Source organism: Thermobia domestica, chromosome 1 (genome assembly GCF_964235325.1).
Source record: "Thermobia domestica chromosome 1, izTheDome1.hap1.1, whole genome shotgun sequence".
NCBI classification, from domain to species: Eukaryota; Metazoa; Arthropoda; class Insecta; order Zygentoma; family Lepismatidae; genus Thermobia; species Thermobia domestica.
The window spans coordinates 18,173,807-18,197,386 of record NC_137454.1 but is presented as its reverse complement, the minus strand read 5'-3'; the positions used below and the strand labels follow the sequence as shown (position 1 = coordinate 18,197,386).

The 23,580-nt window shown below is 36.6% G+C and overlaps 2 protein-coding genes across 2 annotated transcripts in view; one reads left to right on the top strand and one right to left on the bottom strand.

Moving 5' to 3' along the window:
* The window catches only part of LOC145683679 (neuralized-like protein 2), a 54,120-nt gene extending 32,283 nt beyond the window's left edge, over positions 1-21,837 (top strand). Inside the window, exon 4 of the mRNA XM_081755035.1 lies at positions 854-21,837. The gene's annotated coding sequence lies outside the window, so the exon portion shown is untranslated. The remainder of the gene's footprint in view (positions 1-853) is intronic.
* Positions 1-23,580, bottom strand: part of LOC145683671 (1-acyl-sn-glycerol-3-phosphate acyltransferase alpha-like) — a 368,125-nt gene that overhangs the window by 249,119 nt on the left and 95,426 nt on the right. The gene's annotated exons all lie outside the window — the stretch shown is intronic.

Below are 23,580 nucleotides of genomic sequence, written 5' to 3'. Positions count from 1 at the left end.
GAGAGACCGCGGTGGCTCAGTGGTAGAGCGTTCACCTCTGGTGCTAGGGGTCTCGGGTTCAAACCCTGCTCCCGCCAAGTTAACTTTGTGGTGGACAAAAGCCGTGTGCGTGGGTTTTCTCGGGGTTTTCCCGTTTCCTCCCACTTTCTTCATTCATCTCTCATCATCACCGTCTCCTTTAGCCTAACCGGCATAAGCGTGGGACGTAAAACTCAAAAAATTTCATTTCATTTTCAATTTTGAACGAGAATTTGGGCATGAGGAGAGTGCCTGCGAAATTTGATACAGGCTTTCATCGCCAGACACAACATTCCTGTGTGTCGTCAGGCTCTCTACTCACCCGACATGGCTCCGTGTGACTGTTCGTCATTTCCCAAGCGGAAAATGCCACTAAAAGAGACCCAATTTGAGTCAAGAGAAGACAATCATGCAGATTGCAACGGCATGGTTGCTCACAATTCCAAAAACTGTCTTCCAGAAACCAGAAGTGTTTCCAACATTGGCGGGAGCGCTTGGAAAAGTGTGTGCATTACCAAGGAGAGTACTTTGAAGAGCATTAGTGTTTTGGATTACCAAATCGATAAATGTATTTTTGCCAACAAAAGGTTTAATACTTTTTGAACATACGTCGTATGGATGTTTAGGACATGGATTGGGTAGCATAATGGTAGGTGCATTGGCATAATAAGACGAAGACCAGAGTTCGATTCTCATTTATATCGCTCGTTTTTTACTCTTTGAATGTGATAATCAAATTTTTTAGTTTTTAGCACTTTGACTGCATTAGGGTGTTATATTACTAACATATTGTTCTTGAGTTGACGAACTAATGATTTATTATTTTCATTTACAGTTAACAAAGCGAACAAGCGGTGCTTTCAAAAAGTGCTGAAGAATTTACAAATCAGGAGATTGGTAATTAGAAATTTTTCTGGTCAATAATGATAACTGACAATCGTGTTGATTTTTTTTTTTTTTTTTGAAAGTGTTGTGCCGTTGTAACTCCGCATTAAAAAAACACTTTTATGGTATTCTTAATCTCCCGGCGTTGCTGTGTTGTTTATTTTATATACATATATATGTATACAAATAATTTATTGACTTAAATTAAGGGCAATGTATGTATGTGGTAAAAAATAATTGTTTTGTCAGATGATTTTTTTCATCTGTGTGACGCAAAATAACGTTATAATTGTTTATTTATGTACTTTTTGAAGGGAAGTTGAAAGCTAATTGTTTGTTTCAATTACAGAAAAAAAAATGTTTTTGGAAACGGATCATTGATTTGTTTCTTTTACTTTACAGTAAAAGTTGTCAGTGTTCGAAGTGGGTTTGAAAATGTACGGAAGCGCAATTACTATTTTCAGGAAGTAGAATAACGTTATTCGTTTCATTCTCTCTGCTTTGATCACTGATTGTAGTAATATTTTTATGTTTTAAGCAGGGGTAAAAGTGGGTGTGAAAAAGTAGGGGGACGGATGTCCAGTGCATTTTTTATTTTATTTATTTATTTTTTTTTAAGGAAGTTGAGGGACGCCGTAGATATTTTTTTCGAAGTTGGGGAATGATGACCTCCCGCGTTCCCCCTCACTTTTACCCCTGGTTTTACACGAATAACCAATACTAGAATTATGTTGTACTTGGGAGTATGATCTGAGGTATTTAAGTTGTGTTTGAAAACACCTCATTATTGAGTCTTCGTAGAAGATACTTGAATACTTTGCTATGCTGTGTTGTAAGAACTAAAATCTACGTATAAATTATGAGCATTCTTTTAGCTTTAATAGCAATGTTCGTTTTTTGTGCAGGAAATATTTTATGAGGAAGTTCAAGTGCTTGAATGGCTTATGATTAATGCTTCCCCCTCCCCCCTGATTGCTCGTATTGTGTGAGAATTTTTATTATTATTAACTTGGACCCATACCCCAATTTGTAAGTAATGAATGAATTTAGTATAATATATATATAATTTTTTAAATACGTAGTTTCCATTGAATAATGGAATCAGTTGTCCTGATTATTTTATCGCCATTACATGATGTTAGATCATCTATTTAACATCTTCCTAGCTTTGATTTAAAGGGCCGCGGTGATTGAGTGGTGGAGCGTTCACCTCTGGTACATGGGATTCTTGGTTCGATCCCAGCTCGCGCCAAGTGAATTTTTGTGGGAGCAGACACCGTGTTCGTGGGTTTTCTCGGGGTTCTCCGTTTCCTCCCACTTTCTTCATGTTACCATTTCCTTCATTTCTTATCATCATTATTTCCTTTAGCCTAACCGGCGTAACCATGGTACGTAAAACTTCGAGTTCAGTTCATTTCATTTTATGTTTGATTTAAATATTCATTATCTACCTATTTTCCTTCTTGACCTATTTTCTCCCTTAATACCAAAACTCTTAAATTTATGATTGTAGCATCCTTTTCTTCTTTTCTTGCTTCCAGTTCTTTTTTGTGAAGCCCTTCTTCCATTCGCTTAAATCTTCCCTCGACCTGTTTATAAACCTTCCTGAAGTGGAAGCCCAACTTTTCTAGGCTTTCACAATCCTGATTATGTAGAACTTTCTCACTGACTGAAACTGCTTTCTTTCTTTTCACTGTGATCCTGCCCTTTGCTTTTGGCGTTGCTCTACAGACCTGGAGATCAAGATTTCTCCTCTTTCTCTCTCTTTCTGGTACAGACATTTACAAAGGAAAGTAAAGTGATGCATTAATTGGCGTGTACCTAGGTAAATCATAGTTAAAATCGTGGTAGTTCCCTTTAAACCAAGGCTGCCTCTGAACAGCAGCTATACTTTCTAAATCAGGATCTGAAACTTGCGTCTAGTGTACTTGCTGAATATTAGGAGTGTCGGGTATATTCATTCCCAGGAAAGCAAAACTAGTAATACGAAATACGATTGAGCAAACAGGCAAAATTATTTCTACCGTAACAGCAATAACATTGTTTAACATACTAGACAGTAGACAATACTGAGGCACCGTTTGCTTGTTTCTAAGATAAATATTACGTCTACTGAGTATTCCATCTGCCATCAGAAATACTGAATTACATAATTTCTTGCGACTTTATGAACCAGCACCGTTTTATAGATGTTTGAGCTGCGTTTCTAGTGCCGAAATCCTTGAGTTTCGCGTGTCGAATTGTGTTTATAATTACTGTCTTTGGTGGGGGGCACGGTGACTCGCTGGTAGAGCGTTCACTTCTGGTGCATGGGGTCTCAGATTCGACCCCAGCTCGCGCCAAGTGGGCTTTCTGGTGGACAAACACCGTATCCATGGGTTTTCTGGAGAAACGAAAACATACTTTTTTTTCTAAGTATATGTTTTTAAGGAAACAGTATAAATCGAAAGGCGTTCGAGAAATGAACGAGAAAGCACAAAATATATTTATTGAGCGACTAAAATGAATTTAACATGTTTTGGACGTACAACCTTGACAACTGTATAATGAGTGAGGTACAGATTATCCCATTGAAATATTATCTAAAATAAAACTGAGGGAAATAGTAGCGCATTCCTTGGTCAAAATTTGGTTCTGGAAGGTTTATTATTATTATTATTATTATTATTATTATTATTATTATTATTATTATTATTATTATTATTATTATTATTATTATTATCCGACACTTCGTCAATTATTGGCCACGAAAACTTGTTTACCTCTTTATCAAAACACAAGAATTTAACAGTCAAAGTTGCAAACTTTTCTTTAGCGATAACTTGGCCCACAAAATATTCTTGTACTTTTGTCCATGAAAAGGAACCAAAATCCAGTCACCAACATTGACCATTTTTTCCGGAAACTGTAATGCCAACTGCCATAGGTTCTTCTTTTCCAGTTAAGAAGCTAAAAGTTTTACACTGATTGGCATTAAGTAAAATGCTTGATACTCTCATTTTATATGGAGATACCTTCTGAAAAAAATGCATTTTACGGGTATCCGGTATGTTACAGATATCTTTCCCGTCAGCGAACCAAACGCTGTCCAGTGCTTCCTTCCTTGCATCAACTGACTTTTGAGATACATAAATGATCTTAACTCCTTCAGTGTGGGTGGTGAGTTAACTCGTGTCTTCAAAACGCACCTGCTGTGCGGGTGGCGTATATATACGCTTTCATTTTGCTTTGGCTATTTTGTATTGCGTATGGCGAATATACTTGCCCATAGTATGAGTAATGTTATCCCGACAATATTTAGCGAGTTTGCGCTCAGCTGGTTTCAATTGTTGCTTAATTAAAAGAAGAAGAGGAAAAAGAAAGAAATTAAAACAGAGTTTGGGTTTCGTCAAATATAGTTTTCATTCTTTGTTTTGTTTGAGAGCAGACAGTACAGTAATGGCTTCAAAACGATATTTCAACGATGCTGACATCGAGGAAGAGTTATCAATTAGTGATTTTGATATAAGTGATTTTGAAACAGATTTAGAATCAACATCCAAAGTTCTCAAAAAAACTACACTTTTTACAGCGGTTCGCATCTGAAAATTACGCACTGAAGGGGTTAATATTTGGGAAAATTCTTCTCTTACAGTTGGCAAAATCTTCTGCAGTTTGCGGATCTATAGATTTTGCTAACGTAGCTTCTCTCACTTTACGTTTTACAGTTCCACCAAGTCCATCTATGGGTCCTTTGCCATGACTCGTTGCAGAAAAGTGTCATTGAAATTCATTTATACGTAACAGTTCCCAGACATAGAGAATACTTCTGTTTAAAATGCTAAGCACTGCTATCTGACTGGTAGATCACATATTTGACATCAAGTTATGGATACATTTGCTTAATGGCATTAACTTTTGCATCATTGAAAACTACCACCGTGTATTTATCGTGATGCAGATAATCTGATATGACAACTGTTGGAATAGAAGCTGAAGAAACATTCACTCTTATGTAGGCCATAGCAGTACAGATGGTACATGAATTGCTTGTCCAGTATGCAACTTGGATTTCATATTGATATAAAAATGTATAGTTTTCTCTAAAATCTATTTGCATGATTATTGTGTTTTCCGGTACATTTTATTTCAGGATTTTAAAATAATTTGCCAGGTAACGCTCTATAAATGCATGTTATAAAAAACGGGATAGTTTATTCTGTAGTTTATCTATCATGTCCTTTAATGTTCCTGACATTTTCTCTTTCGACACTTTGCCAGTCTCATCAGTAATCCATTGTTGATAGGTGATTTCCATATCTGTGTTCATCGGTTGAGTAGAGTTGAGAAGCGAAACTCACTTTAATAATTCACCACATTCTTGGCAAGTCTGAAACATACAGATCTCAGATTCGTTGTCGTATACTACGAGTTGTCATAAATGAATATGAATTTAACAATAATCTAACATTCTCGTGTTGGATACCCAGACAGACATTTGGCGGTGTTTGCGACCTTAAGCAGATCTCTATCGGAATTCGGTTTCTTGAACTGTTCATAAGTTTCACCGAGTATTAGGAACAAGTACCGTTTTTGAATCAAAAAATCCAATATATTTCAGGCAGAAATTTTCTTGTAGGCCTTATATCTGGAGAACTACATATACTGTAGCCAAACCAAATCTACCATTTAACTCAGTATGATGTGCTTAATCCGTAAAAAATATGAAATCTCGATTTAGGGTCCATTCAAAATTTTTGTTGCCCCTGATCCAAAAAATCCAATATATTTCATTCAACCAAACGTTTTCTTGTATGTCTTATATCTGGAGAACTGCATATAGTGTATCAAAACCAAAACTACCACTTAACTCAGTATGATGTTCTTCTGTAAAATATACGGAAACTCGACTTAGAGACCGTTCAAAAATTTTGTGGCTCCTGACCCAACATCTAATTATTGGCCAAGATCGCAATCTTTTGGTCCATTTTTTGGATCATTCTTAAAATTCTTGTTGAACTTCTTGTTTGCTGAGTGAATCTCTGATGATTAAACAATCTCGAAGTCCTGATGTCTCGTAAGATATTGCATCGCTTGAGTAAAACTGAATAACTGCTTCTTCAGTTGCTGTTTTTGATGAACTTTGATCTATTGTCTTGGCTGGCTTCTTATTGTCGGGTGCAAACTGTTCAAACAATTGTTTAACTATAACCTTACGCTTATTGGTACCGGCGGAACTTGTTACAATAGACGTATTTCTTCGGGAAGATGTTCACTGTGTTTGGGTGTGAATTTGCTAAGATTTGTTTTGCAGGGTTCCGACGTGATTAATAACATGTGCATTAAATCTTCTATGTTGTGACGAGAACCCTGCGAATGATGTTCGCAGAACCTTCGACAATCTTTATTCCGAGCTTCTTGTGCTTCCTCGGAAAGCTGTCCAATAGGAACCAGCGCAGATTCGACAATGGTCTTACCTCTATCAATAATTTATGCACAGATGCTGGCACGTAATATCAGTTATACAGGTCTACATATAATAATGCAGTATGCAGAAAATACATACCAAACGCGTCACAGTTAATTGCATAACCACTAGCAATGGTACATAAGAGAACTGCAAATCGTTTAATCAACTCTCTATTGATGCCAGTAATGGACGCTGATAATAATGGATTCAAGAAAAACTTGCGGGCAGTATTACCATCATTGCTTGTTCCGTAGCCCGGTTTCGGCACATCCACCAGGAGACCCACTTCGTCGCGAAATCGCTTCTGAAGTAATTTCTTTCGTTGGTCCCTCTTTCTCTCTTGCCAGGTTTTGATGTCCAGTCTATATGCAGTGTGCAGCAGACACTCAAAGCACCTGATCCAGGAATGCAGAGTTGACAATCCGAATTCAAATGTTGTGTCAGGTGGTAGTGCTGTGGTTTTGTCTAGATCGTTCATTTGCTTTGGAGATGCGCCACAGATGTAACATTGTTTTGTAATATCACTACAGACCTCCCCATCTACCATTGTCAACGTTAATCTGTGGTTCACGACTATTTGCTGACCATTACAAGTGATAGTTATTGGAGAGAAAGATCTTGTATTTGCTGTTGTATGTTTGTAACTTTTGAACGCGTTAACTCTGTTGTTTCTTTCATGAACAGTAACTTGTTGGGTGACAATAGTGTGTTGATGGCCGTGGATTGTGTCAGAGTGTCTCTTCACCATATTGTAATATTAGAGGCACCAACGAAATAACAAACAAACATGTATTGTCATGTATGCCGTCTTCTGTGTCGGAACCATACCGTTGTTTTCACGCGCTCTGACCTGACGCGCTATCACAACCTTCTTGAAGAACATTGTTATTTCTGCTATTTCTGCTCCCTGATTGATCTTTCGCAATATAGTACTGTCGCCGGTGATCAACTCCCACGATAGTATGATCAAGTAACACTTGCTTGCAGCTGTACATCCGCAGATACGTCTGTGATAATAATGTCTTCTGGGTAACACGCTTTCTTTGCCTCTAACAGTTTATGGTATGACGGATAGATATCTGCATTGTGAACTTTTGCCTGGTAACGAATTAACTGGTACTGTTTTCTTGTCGATTTCGCGTCAACATATAATGCTAATACCTCATCATTTGTCATCTTAATTGGTACTATTGTCTCTGGATTCTTGTACGCCTTTTGATTCGCAACCCCCTCCTGGGTGACACATCAATCTCGTTGCCACTTACATATTTGGTCACAAAATTATTCATTACACGGTGACATTTTTGCCATCTGTCTTTGACATGTACACATAAGCTATCCATAACCTTTCTGACACACTCTGCTACATCCTCTTCTCAGCCTTGTAACCTTAATTTGTCTATTACACAGGTGTAAACACTATTGGTCCTATAGCAGATGTTGGGTTCACCTCTCCAGGCGTCGAACAAGACTCATTGTATCAGGGTACCCTCTATTTCTGAAAGTACAAGAAGTAACAATTATGCAAAGATATGCACATCCTAGTTATCCACACACTACAATCATTTCTCTACATCTCTATAGTCATTAGAAGCTGGAGACTGATGGAGAATCGTTTCTACGCGTCAAATCATTATACACATTCCTAAATACAGTGTACGTTCTTATTTGCAAGTGTTTCCATCACGCCATAGCTCACCCATATACCCACGGGACTCCTCGTTCATGTCACATGTACGTCATACTTTCATATATACCTGGTATTGACCAACAGCCGTCCGTGTCACATGCTGCAGACGTAGGATCTAGCATGAAACCATCGATCAGCTGATTCTACATTGCGTGTATTGTATCTTGCTCGTTCGACACGACACACCTCCCCATGTCTAATTGAGCACCTTGCTGCACTTTTCCCACCACTTGGGATCTTGCCCCAGGAATTCCCACTATTTCTCGGAACTCAGTTCTTTGCATTTTGTCCACCTAGATTTGGGTTTTGGACCACTGTGCGCAGGTGGGATATTAAGATAGATTTCACTAAAATTTACAAAATAAAGGTATTTTAAAATATTAGCGTTCTTTGTTATTGTGGTTTATACGAGATGTACTTCACATTCACATGTGCACGTGAACACAAAGAATCTCTATATATACCATAGTTACTTCCGGGCTTAATACCTTTGTTAGAACTAGTAGGTTAAGAAATCACATACCTCAATTGCCAAATGGGCCTGGTGAGAAATTAGTGAAAATTCTATGATTGTCGTGAAACCAAAGAATCTCTAGATCGAACCTTTCCGGTTCACACTGTGACGCAGTAGCACTCGTTTAGACCCGGAGAAGGAGAGAGAGAGAGAGAACACAAGGCAAACGAGAGGAAGATGTGGTGTTGGAGTGTGACGTAAACGTATGTTGACAATGTTAATAACGCTTTCTTATACAGATAAACGTTTCTTTTGCACGAATATGGCTACCATAATGAAATGATGGCAGTATATTTTGTAATTTATTATTGTTACTTCTCATGACAACAAGATTATTATTAACTTTACCGAATTAATATGAGATTACAAACAAGATATAATACAATACATAGAAATAGGGAAATGGATAAAAGATATGATTAATAATACAGCAAACATATACGAAATTGTATAACGTTACACTATTTGTTATCACTCTATAGCATTCTTTACCAAATAACGGATTGCGACATTGATACTTAATCCGAAAAACATTCACCTCATCTTTACGCTCATATTCACTTACACACATAGGACTATATACCTGATCATACACTTCCTCAGGCATACCATCACTCATTACTTTTATCATGCGTCTTACCATAACATAAGTCATACCTCCCTCCGCTCCGACCCGCGAAATGGATACTTGGTTTATTTTTTTTTTTACCCCGGAGTTCCCCGACGATTCCCACGGCGTTAAATATCCTCCTGGGATGATTCCGGGTCATCTCTCATATTCTCGTTCAGGTGTGTACCATTTCCTTCCTGACCGTCTTTCTCTCCATGCACGTGAACGACCACCACGTCGATAGTTCTCACTTCCTCGTCCACCATCCCGTCCGACATCCGCTGGATCATCCATTGGGTTCATATGCTCTGATTTTTTTAGCCTCTTGATCCTTCGATACTGCACCTACTTTGGTCTTTCGTGTAGCCAAGTCATCTCCGTCTTCCCATCGTCTAGCTGTCTCTCTTCCTGTCTTTCGTTTTGCTTCCCACGTATCGTGTATCAGTTTGAGTCGTTGGGCTGTTTCAAAAATCACAAACCTCAATCGTCAAATGGGCCTCGTTAGAAATTGTGTAGATGTCCTATGATTGTTGTGAAACCAAAGAAAGCTCGAGACGGGACCTTTTAGATTCACCGCTATGTGACGCAGTAGCACTCGCTTACATCCGGATGAAGGAGAGAGAGAGAGAGAGCATAGCAAACAAGGGGAAGATGCTGTGTTGGGGAGCGACGTAAACATGTGTTGACAATTTACATGCAGTATTCATCCGCCACTAGTATGCCTGCAAACCCATGGAATACGCTATCTTGCTTTTCACATTTTTTCTTTTTTTTTCGTTCCTCAACATCAGATTACCTGCCTTCTTCGAATGATGAACTGAGATCAGGGAACGGTGACGTTATGTAGCATTCAGTTGTAAATTACTTCTCTGTTTGGCATTCGTTCTTTGATCTTTTGAGTTACGTCATTCTCACGCAGTATGTAAAGGACTGTGTGGGTTCCCATCAAATTTAACATATTTCTGTCTAGTGCAAAGATGCACATTTAAATAACCCAAAATAAATTATTGACTTCAGCCTTAAAATTACTTCAGTGATCCTTACGCGATATATAATTGGCCAAATAATCCTTCTTAAATTTTAATGCGTTTCAAACTACTACTAATGATAGTTACTTTAACAGTAGGAGAAAGAAAGAAAAAAAGAAAGTTTGAAGTTAACATGGTCACTTATACGGAGGTCAGTCAAAAAGTTAGTTCCACTGCTTAAGAAAATAAAACAGGTAGAAATTTTACAGTAACTTGATTTGTATCGTAAAATTCCATTCATGATCTGCTTTTCAACGTAATTGCCTCCGTTATTTAAGTATCTGTTGAGGCGTGGTACAAGTTTTTCTATGCCTTCTGCAAAGAAATCCCGTCCAATGCCCGATAACCATTCTTGGGCTGCAGCTCTCACCTCGTCATCCGAGTGGTATCGTCGCTTGGAAAGTTCATATATGGTTATGCGTCTGTTTGCAAGAATGCATTCATTCACGCGACCAGCGATTTCCAAATTTGTCGCAGATGATGGTCTTCCCTCGCGCTCAATATCGTCAATATCTGTGCGTCTGTTCTCAAACATGTTGCACCACTTTGCGATAGCGTAACATGACTTGTATTCTCACCATATATTTTATGCAGCTGCCGATAAACGAATCACTGCCCACAAAAAACGAATCACTGCACGCATTTCCAATTTGGACGCCACTTGCAGCTGTCGAGACGTGTTTACGATTCATTATCAGAACACCTCCACTTGCCTCATGAAAGCCGCTACGTGACATGATACAGCTACATGTCTGCAGTGTTGCCACACAGTTTCATCAAAATAGCCTTTGACCGAAAATATTTACGAAGGAGTGCAACCAACTTTCTGACTGACCCACGTAGATTGTGAGTATAATGTTGAAAGTCAGGGAATAGCCTCCATCTAAAAGTTCTTAGCAGGTGCATCCCAACAAATACAATGACCATACATAATAAACGTTAGTAGTATGAGGTTGTTTTCAGGCACTTTTTTTTTCTCCAATGAAAGTACTAAGAGCTTCATCCCAATGACTAGATTGAAGTCTATGCTCTGAAAATCACAGGGCCATATACCGCTGTATATAATAATAATAATGCTCTACAATTGATTAACCGAATTGAAAAAAAAAATGGAATCTACTCTTGCCGATCTTTATTTCAAATCACGCAGAAGCCACGAGAATGATCGAAGTGAAGACATCATGATTTACGTGGAATAACGACGATACTCGGGTTCGATATCCTGCTCATGTGGTTCGGATTCCACATTGAGCTTTAGGTCCACGACTTATATGTAGCCTTGCTGCTGAAAATGACATTAAATTCTAATCCAACCAAGATGGAACCTCTGCTGAATTGTTTTCAACTAAAACGATTTGTTAAGAAGGATTTATCTAATCTTAAACAAAATATTTTTTTCAGAAGTTCAAAAATCATTATTTTATGCATGTTTACTTCAGTTTAGCGATGTTTATTTTTGAAGGCATTATTATATTTTACCAATATCGTTCTCTCACGCTAAAATATATCAAAGTACGGCACTATATATATGATTTTTCAAATGGCACTACATGAGGTTATTACATATTTTAAATCAGCATGTCAAACGAGAACTTAAAATACCATATTTGTTATTCAGTGTTGCAAACTAAAGGTGTTATACTATCACAAACATCCAAAGTTTCGAAGCCTCTACTACGCATACAGCAGAATGCAAATAGTCAGGATAATGTAAACTTCAGCAATGTTTATCATATCTTCAGAACGGTTTGAGGTACCGAAGTGCTGTTAACAGCAAAATAATTTGTACGTTCATTGCAAACCATACATGTAACTAGATATGATACTTCTCTAAGCATTTTTTTCAATTCTGCTTTACACTGGATAAAACGGTAAACTATGGATCCCCTCCCTTGATCATATCCGGGATCCGCCACTGTATACCATCTTTCTCATCAATCAACGGAACTGTAGTGTAATATTAATAACATTGTCAAACGACTTTTGTATGAAGGTCTCTCCTATCTCTTCACAACCATTCAATTTTGGGCAATGTTTTTCTACTTTACTCCGTACTGATTCTCGATTTCTTCACCATTATATCTTAGGACGTTGTTTTACGTCTTCTCTTGTCTCTTGATATCCACTTTTAAAATTTTTACCCACTAGTCAGAAATTCTTTTACCTCATTGCCACTTCATTGTCTTTATTTGTTTCCTTCTTCGATGACTTATTTTCCCACCATTGTGGGTTATTCGTAGCAACATGTCTTCCTACTGTGTTAGGTTGTTTGTTGGTGAATCTCATTTTGTCCGATGTCCTTGTTAGCGATCCATGTGCCAAAAGCAGGGAAAATGTGTTAAATTCAAAATTTCGTATTTTGGACATAAACCTTTTACTTTTCAATAGTGAACTGTTATTTCGACACGCTTTCTACCATAATGTAATCCGTCTGTTAATTTCGTCTAAAATATAGCCATCTACGGATGTTTTGTGACTCAGACGTAGGCATTCACTTCTTTTAAGGTCTTCATTTCTGGCCTTACAGATATTATCTGTAACTTTTATATAATCGTCTGCGATACCATTTGCTTTAAGAGCCTTAGTAACTTCCGACGCCTTCACCGAGTCGAGCGCATTTTGATAGTAATGAATGTAGGACACACAGTCTTTCTGTCAGCTCTGTCCACTATCTTATAATGTATTGAGCTGTTATTAAGCATTCTACCTGTCGACAGGTCCTGGTCCTGGAGGGAGTTTTTTTTACTTCATTTGATTTTCTAAATATATATATATATATATATATCATAAGGACAGTATACAGGGTGTCTCAAAAGTCCCTTGACATAGGGTAACTTATTATCAGAGTTACAACAAAATATAACTCTGATAATAACAGTTACCTTATGTCAGGGGACTTTTGAGACACCACATATATACGTACATCCTACTCTATTGATGAAACCCATCCGATCTTAACCAAAATTGGGATGGTGTTACAATTTCACAAACTTACTACGTATATCAAGTATTATGGTGTGCCGGCCTTTGATTCCTGAGATATTCACCATCAAATTTCTGGCTGGACTCAGTAAAAGGATATTTTATATCGCGTTCTATTGACGATGCTAATCCAGTCTTGACCAAACTTGACGTGGTAGCCTTGACGAGTTAAGTACGAATATAAAATTTTACGGCATGCAGACCATTGGTTCTCGTGTTACTACCCATCAAATTTGGGTTTGAACTTAGTGAAATGAAGAAATTTGTATATGTGAGCATGATATTCATTTGTAGAAATCCAGTTTGTTATTGGTAACAATCATGTACAAAAGTCTCTTCGATCTGATAAACTTTATCTTGTAACACCTAAAATTCAAATGGGTTTAATTCTTTAAAATGTAATTTAATTGTTGGAAAACAATAATCTTTCTAGGGGAAGTCGTTTAGTTTGTGCATTTTCGACTAGAAAATTTTATCAGAAAAAATTGTTTTAAACATGGTTGTATAATTATTGTCAAAAGAAATTGGCGAGAAATGAAAATAAGTTCTGCGACATATACAACAGCCATCCCAGGTAGACACAATGTTATCTTAGTAACACAGAATTTTGCTGAGATACTTATAGTTTCCGAGTTTTATCAATTTATTATCATATCTCGAAAAGGTAGATAATATTAAAGCAAGCTTTTTTGAGATATAAAAAAGTAGAAACTTAACCGAAAGCCACCTTAAAAAAAAAAAAAAAAAAAATCTACCGACACATAGGAACTACTTAAAGATCAGATCTGTCATTAGTTACCCCAATAATTACCAGTGGCATTCAAGCACTTTTTATGTTATCTTCCTTTTTCGGATAAATGGCTTTTGTCAGCGTAGATTCGAATCACATGTGGATCCATGTAGTACCAGTTTGGAAACTGGCACTTTCAAAGAAGAGACACGAATTGAATTGAACATGTGGTTGCATTTTCTACAGAATGAATAAAAGGATGCCAAAACGTTTTTCTGTTGGTCGCAAACCAAACACAACTTTTATTCTGTCGAGCTCCCTAGTGATTATATGGTTAGCGTATGCACCTTCGACGCGAAGGTCTGGATTCGATTCCTGGTGTATACTCATGTAGTTCGGGTCCCATGTTAAGCTGTAGGTTCCCGTCTCCTATAGCCTCGGTGCTGAAAGGGCGTTAATCTGTAATACAATCTCCGTTTTTTACCATTAATCTAAATCCAACCAACCAGTTTTACTATTAAACTAAACTCAAGTCCCCTAATAGAGAAGCTGTAGAGGAACCAACAAGAAAAGGTCTTTGACAGCTTGCAGCGGCGTTGCTACTACTTACGTGGCAAGGCTTTTTTGGTGCATCTTTAATGGTAGTTTTTTGAATGATGTAAAACAGGGTCACCATAGTTGGTAACACTAGTATCAAAATGTAGGATCTGCATTTTCTCTCCGTATGTGATAAGAAATTTAAGTGACTATCTCCTGATGGCTCTGCAAGCGTTGTGTTCAATATAATTCCTGCGTTTCACTATTATCTGTACCTCAAATCACTTAATTTGTCTGAGAACTTTTGTCCCGATATAATTATATAGAGTAGATTCGTAAATAATAGTAATCGCCATTCGAACTTGTAGAATATATTGCTTTGACAGCTAAATAACTCGTAAAATACTTGTTCCTTAGCAAAATCCAAGTGTCGTCTGTTCTGTTATGACAAGAATGAAGCGTCAAGGTTTTACGAATGCATTATGAAATGTCGTATGCTTTTTTTTTTTTTCAGTTTTTAAGTAATAATTTCCCTGAGTATTTTTTTTAAATGTATATGAAATGTCTTGTATGCTTTTTTTCAGTTTTTAAGTAATAATTTCCCAGGCGATTTTTTTTTTTAATTTATCGTATAGGCTTGTTCAAAAACTTCTGGGCACCCACTTCGCATTAGAAACTACTCTTATCCATAAACAGAAGTAACTCAAAGAAATGCGAATCATTTTTTCTTTTTCTGTCTCGCGGTTGTGGTAATACAGTCTCGCAGATAGGGATTGGGTGGTCAGATTTCTCGGAACAGAACTGTATATACGAGGGTAATTCAACAATTATCTGCAATGTAGCTTTAACTTTCCTTACATTGTTAATATTGACTTCTGTCGTCGTTTATTTTATTGTTATGCTATTGTGGTCACGCTATGAAAGTTTGATCCTAATTTCTTCATTGGTCTTCCTTTTGTTGCAGATAGATCATGGCCGCTCCGTTAGAAGTTGGCCCCAAAGAGGAACGTGAGATACGTTTGACTTTTGAGGAAGTGGCACATCATTTGGAAATTAGTCATGCACACGCTCAATGTTGTCAACATTTGTGGTCGTAGTTGGTCGTCCTGCTCCTTCCTCAAGCGTAACACTTGTGCGAACATTTTCGAATGTTTCAATCCACTCGGTTGCTGCAAGACACTGTTCCCATATTGTGTCAAAAGTCCTTGATGGATTGCGGCCCCTGATACACCCTTCCGACCACAAAAACCGTGTCAATGCTCGTTGTTCCTCTTTGGTCAGGGTGTCTATCGCTCACGAAAGTCACGAAAAAGTCACGAAATCAGAAAACAATCATGAAAGTCCAAGAAAAAGTCATGAAATTTAGCTTTTAGGTCACGAATTTTATTTTTAAATGGAGAAATAGGGTATAGACTGGAAAATTTTGTTCTATAAACGTCAAAATTCACCACCAAAAATGTCTTATTTTCGGGGCTTTATACCCTACCAAATCGCAAGCATTGTATCGCATGCATGAAAATTTGGCTCAATTCGCTCTTCAGAATGTTTCTAAACTCTATGGTTTGGGAAAGAAAAGGTCACGAAAAAGTCACGACATTTCATTTTGCAGTTTCAGTAGACACCCTGTTTGGTGCAAATTTCTAATGGAGCGGCTAAGATCTATCTGCAACAAAAGGAACACAAATGGAGGAATTAGTATCAAACTTTCATAGCGTGACCACAACAGCATAACAATAAAATAAACGAGGACAGAATAGTATTAAAAAAATGTAAGAAAAGTTATAGCTACATTGCGGATAGTTTTTGACTTACCCTCGTAAAAACGCGGAAGCATCCATAAATACTCCTATGTACATCGTGTATTTTGAATCTTACACAATAAACCCATCTTGGTGTACTCATTTAAATTACTCACGTTGAATGTTTACCATTTGCATTAAAAAAATAATCCTGCTGGGTTGTAATTTACAGTAAATTATTAAAAGAGAAGAAAACAAAAGATAATGTTGTAACAGTGTACTCATCAAATAAATGTATATACTTCTGTATTTTAAGAGAAATTTAAGTATTTGTACTTCGAAATACTATGTACCTGTGATATTGCTGTAAATATGTAAAAAATTACTTTTATCCTTGACGACAAAGAAGTACGTATTCTGTAAAGATCTGTGTGTAAAGACATCTTAAGATTTTTCTGTTGAAAAAAAAATGAAAGTAATGTATAAAATGTTTTTAAAAATGTATAAAAGTAAGTAATATACATAATGATAACAAATGAACGTGAAAACATCTAATGCATTTTTTTTTTCTTTCTTTTTGCGTTAGTAATTGGAAATAAAGTGTGTGATAACGTTTCTTATAAAATGGAAGATTTACTTTTACAAAAAATTAAATATAATAATTTATTCTGAGAATGGTGTTATTTAGGAAAATAATTTTCTGTACTGATGTAATCGGAAAGAACTAGTGTTTATGTTATTTATTAAGATTTAACAAACAATCCAGTATAATTTTGAATTTTTTTGTAATAATAGATACGTGCATTACTTTTTTGATTATTGTATAAGATGACTATTTACTTGTTATTCCACTGTAAATAAATCACTGCTTGTTCCAAAAGTAATTTTTTAGGCTAATAATTCAGATGAAAGAAACGTATTTCCTAAAGTATTATGGCTAGTTTTCGTGAGATAAGTAACTTTTTTGTTGTTTCTGTTGTTTTTATCAATTCCTCCGCAATGTTTTATTGTTGGGAAAGGATATTATCTAGTTTCTCCTCCAAATCACTTGGTAGTGATTACGGTTCTTTATTTGAGACTATGATGTAGTCATGATTATAAATGTGGATGTATGGCATAAAAACTAAAGTGCATAAAACACGAACCAACTTGTGCTAGGTGGCCACTGAAAAGCACGAATGCTGTCTAACCGAATGAGAGCAGGAATGCAGTAGGAGTTCTCGAGGGGTAGCGATGGGATGCGTCTGTAGGGAGCAAGTGCGTCAGCGGCGGTGGGTATACGCATAAACGAAGTCGTTTCAACTTCTCACTCTAAGTCGCAGTACCGGTTCTGAAGCCATAGATGGATTTAGGCGAGATACTAAAAGCCATCCATGAGGAAACTTTAATTTTCTGCTGAAGTAATAAATATATCAACAAGCCCGTCTCCTAAGAAGGGCTGCCGAACCTATGCACCACTCTTCAAGAACCTCGACACCATGAGATGAAAAAGACCTTTCGGGAAAATTTTCCTATCTCTAACTCACTCTTTTTTGGATTAACAGTAAATTTTACGACACGCGAAGTGCATTCGTACTGGAATATCACTGTCACTGGTATGAAAGAGTCAAAGTTTGTGCATGTTTTTAATTTATGCTAGATATGAAATTTTCACGTACATTATTGGCTTGACAATTTACTTTCGCCCCATACCCCGCAAATGAACCGGACGACCCAGTATATTGTCAATTGAATACGGTTTGTAAAACCTGAATTCAGTAACTTAATCAAAACGGCTATATTCACAGTCTAAACTACCATATTGATTCAAAACTTATAACACGCTGTAATATATTTTTATAATACTGTAATAAATAACATTATATTCTACTAACACTTTAGACATGAAGTAAATAAATTATACAATTACTAAAAGTTATAACTGTGGCCCTCCATAATTGTAATATCAGACTTTCAGTTGAACATTTAAACATTCTATAGCAGCAGGATACATATACTGTATATACGTTCTTTTCTCTTATTGTCATTAACCGTATTCTTTTATTTTTTATTGTCATTTGTTGGGGGGGCGGTGCGTCAGTAGTAGAACGATTACCTCTGGTGCGTGGAGTCTCTGCTCCAAGTAAGTTTGTAGTGGACAACATATTGTCTGTTTTTTTTTTTTTTTTTTTTTTTTGATAGTCTGGTTTCCTTTCACATTCTCATCCCACTAATTCTTCCATAATCATTCGTCTCCTTTAGCCTAAAGGACACGGAAAGATTTTCATTTGTTTTACTTAACTTGTGAGGCTAGTTTATATTCAAATCATGAACACTGGAAAATAAGTCGGCTAGGGCCCTCATTTGAATAGCATCACAGTAATCACCTGGAAGAACAGGAGATTCCTAGAAAGACCTGTAGATGGCCTTCAACCGGCTTCCAACTCGGGACCTCCCAATTACGAAGCAGGAGCTGGTAATCAATAAAATATGACCCACTGGGTAACGGAGATATTTTCATTCCAAAGTTCTTAATCAATCTAGAAGAAATAATGAAGTGGTCCTGCATAACGAAGAACGTATTTTTGTAGGGGGTAGAAGTATATTAGGTGCATACTCTTTGTAGATAATTTGATTTTTGTTGCGGAATCTGAAAAGAAAACTAAGATATTGGAAAACTTCGGAAGCTGCGAAGAATATGGGACGGAAAAAAAAAGAAAAACAAAAGCAAGTGTTGGAAAGCGGCCAGTACCAAATGCATATTAGAAGAGGATAAAGTAGAGCAGATAATTAGGTTTTAGTACCTGGGTGGTATTAAGGAAAACGTAAAATAAAAGCAACACTAGGAATGATTAAGAACCATTTAAACAGAAAAAAAGTATGTTTTGTGGATCATTGAATAGAGTGTTGAGAAAAAGATTCGCAAAATGTCCGTGTGAAGTGTGTACTATGTAGGAGAGAAATATGGACATCACGCAAAAGTGACTAAAAAAGACTGAGGGCTGTCAAAAGTGGGTATAGAGAAGAATGGGAACGATGATAATGATGAAACGATAAAGAAAGGAGGAGGAAACCGAAGAACCCTAGAAAAGCCACTCACATGGAGTTTGCCCATGAGAAAGCCCACTGTGCGAAAGCTGGGATCGAACCAGGGACTGGACTCACCAGAGGCGAGTAGCGAGAACTCAGTAGCGGTAATGACAGAATACCAGATGATGATGCTCGGTAACGTACACTCATGTCCAAACTTACTGATGCATATCTATAACTGTCTTCTTCTAAGAATATAATGATTTGTAATTTGATAATGATTTTGCAGGGTACTTTTAATACTGATACTATGTGTATAATCAGGAAATGTATATTTGTGGTAAATCTCATGGGAAAAGAATTATAAATACGAAAATTACAATGAGTAAAACAAAATGTTGCTAAATGAACAAGAAAGTTTTATTTTCGTTTCATTGTTCTTATTTAGTGCTCTTTTGACATGAAATGTGCCACATGCATGTCTTTGCCGCTTATACAGATACTAACAATATAAGAAATACCAGGCGAACTCGTTATCAAACTATATTTCTACAACATATTTATAGACATGCGACAGTAATTTTGGACATAAGTGTACATCCACTTTGTACTCCATTGGCAACATTTTTGAAAATTAAAAATGGATGATGGGATGAAGGTGAGGATTAAATAGGAATTGATGTAGATTTTCCATTGTTCAGACACACACACGAAATTGATGTGGAAACTCCAGAAATGGTTCAATTAACAGTTTTGCGGAGAATTGCTGCAGGAACCTGTGATAGAATTATACTGAAGTATCTTGTAGCAATTTACCATTATGAACTTTATATATATATATATATATATATATATATATATATATATATATATATATTACAAACTTTCGGAGCACCACCCGGGGAAATGTCGAGTCAAATACAAATGAAAAGATGCAGTGACTTTTCTTGATCTTCACCTGTACGAGGTGGTATGAAAAAGTTTCCAGAATAGCTCTGTATGACGATGCATTGTTGTCATGGAACATGCTTTATATATATATATATATATATATATATATATATATATATATATATATATATATATATACACTCTCCACACCTATGGTCGGTTTCCTGTAATGTCCTTCCTCAGCCGTGTTAAATATTGGCAGTAGAACTCATTGTTGATGGTCTGACAACGAGGGACGAATTTTCAATGCACTCTAAATGTTGAAAAAGACGATGAGCATGCATTTGATGGGACTACAGATGTGCCTCACCTTTTTCGATATGAAAATGGTGGACTCTCTCACTGAGAAGACACAGGATGGTCCAGGATCACACCCTTACACTCAAGTTTCATTACCATTAATGATTCTCGACATGAAGAACGGGTCATCATCCATGGTACTCTGACGAAGTTCTTAGCAGACTTCCTTCTACTCAGGGGTCAGCTGGCATATCATGCATGTTCATACCACACATGAGGATTGACTGACTGTTTCATATGACACATTGAGTTGTGGATTGTTCTTTGACGATCCCCATGCACAAGTTGCCGAATGGTTTCGACAATTTCCGGTGTTGAGTTCATTGAAGGTCTTCCGAGTCTCTTATCGTCTTCCAGTGAGGTTCTTCCGTTCTTGAAGCACGCGTGCCATCAAAACATCTCGCACGATTCATGGCAGCATCATCGTTCGTGAATTTGCTGCATCATGTGCAACGTCTTAAGTAGCACATTGGCAGAGTTTCACACAAATTTTCTCGTTCGCTGTTCATGTTGGAATTGCAGAAGTGATAATGCACGTAGTCACAATACCTCTTGGCACGCTGACATAAAGGGCAGTGCTCCCTGTGGCTGTGGGTATAGCCTTGTGCTGCCATCTATTACAGAACTAGTCTCGATTTCTTTCATAACAGCATTTTCGAACATGCATCTATTAGTATCCAAGGAGATGTAGGGAAACTATTAGTGCTTTTGCTATGTATTGGAATCCCCTACTTTTACTAACTATATTAGGAATGCTTAATAAATACAACTGTACTACGTAATGGTAGATTCGGAGTAATTAACACAGAAGTTCGGCGATAGAAGGGATATTATATCTTCGATGTGGAGCAGTTGGTACTGTGTTGGTTATTAATATGAAAAAGTCAGGTGAAAACATTAAAAAGTGCACGAATATCCAGAAACAGCATGCGACTGCCCTGAAAAATTGCAACAATGACTGGCATGATTTGGAGTGTGTCCGACAGGTGGCTTATTGAGAAAGTACAAATGTATGTTGAGTTAGGAAGTTGGGGGGGGGGGGGTCCATACCCGGTGCACCCTTGATAAGACTTGGTCAGCTTTGTTGTAACTGCAGTGTGTACATACGAGAAAAGTTATTTTATTTATGAAAGAGGATTTTTTTTCCGGAATGGAGGACACTAATTTGACGCCGTAATAGATTTCGTAAATACTAAAGAATGAACATTATCTGATTTTACTAGGTAAAACAAGAAAAAAAAAGTGGAATTGCAAGTAGAGGGTCATCTGACAAAAAGTAATGTGGTTATTCTGATTTTAAAAAGATATATTTTTATTGATTTGCGTGAACTGTAACTATGATAAATAAGTCTTTACTTGTAAAGAAGATTAAAATAAAGGAGCTTTCAAACAAAATTGTTTTCATTATGTCCTAGTATGTTGTCTGTTGTCTTAAATTTAAATCATGAATTAAGAAGTCACGTAAGTGTCAACACAAGTCGAACGATGCATCTCGCCATGATAGCGAAACTTCTATTTAACACATTTTCTACATAGAAAGATCAGTTTTAAAAATGCGTTTAACACTAAATGCAATATTTTTTTCTTAACATAGGACAACGATATGACTACTCACTTCCAAGCCGCATCAACACATATATCCGTGCCCTAGTGGGTGCTACAACTTATAATATGTAACACGTATTATGCTCCTACAACCAAACCTATTATTGCATAATCTGATATGGTAATCATTACAATAAAGTTGTATGACCTTGCAACATGTGAAAATACATTTCATTCCTTCTGATTGATTCTTGTTTTGTTTTGTGAGTGTACTTTTGCTTTACAGATGATATGGCTGTTGTTAATTTCAATAGTTAATTAACATGATAGTAAAAATATTGGTAAAAGATGTGTAAAAATTGCCAGACAAAAAACAAATACGAAAAAGACCAAAACAGTGGCAATTGGAATGAAGGATTTTGTGGCAATTGCAGAAATGAGAGGTGAAAGGCATTATATAGGTAAATGAATGAAAGACAAAAACTAGTAATTAAAAAATAAATAATAATGAATATTGTGCTGAAATTAAAAACTCGTCAAAGTTTGTACGTTGAAAGGAATGGAGAACTTAGCGGGGTACGACGAAAAATGAATGATGATGGAAACCTCTAAAGTGGAAGTAAAGCAAAAGAGAGAGACCACAATCGACAGTTAGTATTAAAACGGACGATTCGTAAGCCAAAATGATGGAAAACTCAAAAACCCAACGAAAAGAAGGGAACATAACTTACAAATAATGGCTACTATTAAAACGGACCATTCGTATGCCAAGATGATATTAAATACTAACTTGATTCTAAATTTTAAGATGATATTGGTAGGAAAAGAAATGGAAACAAGAAGAAAAGAGGCTAGAATCAATGGCTAGTGTTACAACGGACTATTAGTATGTAAGGACGATAAAAGTTTCTGAAGTGGAAGGAAAAGAAGGGAAGAGAGACTATAATTAATGGCTAATGTTAAAACAAGAAGATTCGAATGCCAAGACGATGAAAATTTCTAAGGTAGAAGGAGAGAGAGACTACAGTCGAAAACTAGTAGTAAAACAGCATATTCGTATGCCAAGATAATATAAACTTCTAAAGTGAAAGGAAAAAAAGATGGTAAGAAGGGGAGAGAGGCTAAATCAGTGGTTAGGATTAAAAACTACTATCATTTTTAAAGTGGAAGGAAAAGAAAGGTAGAGAGAATACAAGTAATGACTAGTATTAAAACGGACGATTCGTATGCCAAGACAATGGAAATTTCTAAATTTGTGGCAAGAGACGTACCAATGATGGAAAATAATTTGGAATTATTTTGATAAAGGTAGGAACCGTGCTATTAGTAATTTAACAAGTTCCCCAATTTCCACAGAATTTTGATATGAATTACGTTTGGCTTATAAGCATTTTATATTGATGTTGCCCGCCTAGAGATCTGCTAAATGACATTAAATGTGATGTCACTGTAACGTCAGCACGAAGAATTTGCAAGAAAACCGACAAATCTGAGTTACAACCCACATCAACAGTAATTTTAACCTTCGATTCACAACCACTTCCCACAGATGTAAAACTTTATTACATGAATCGAACTGTATACCCATATATC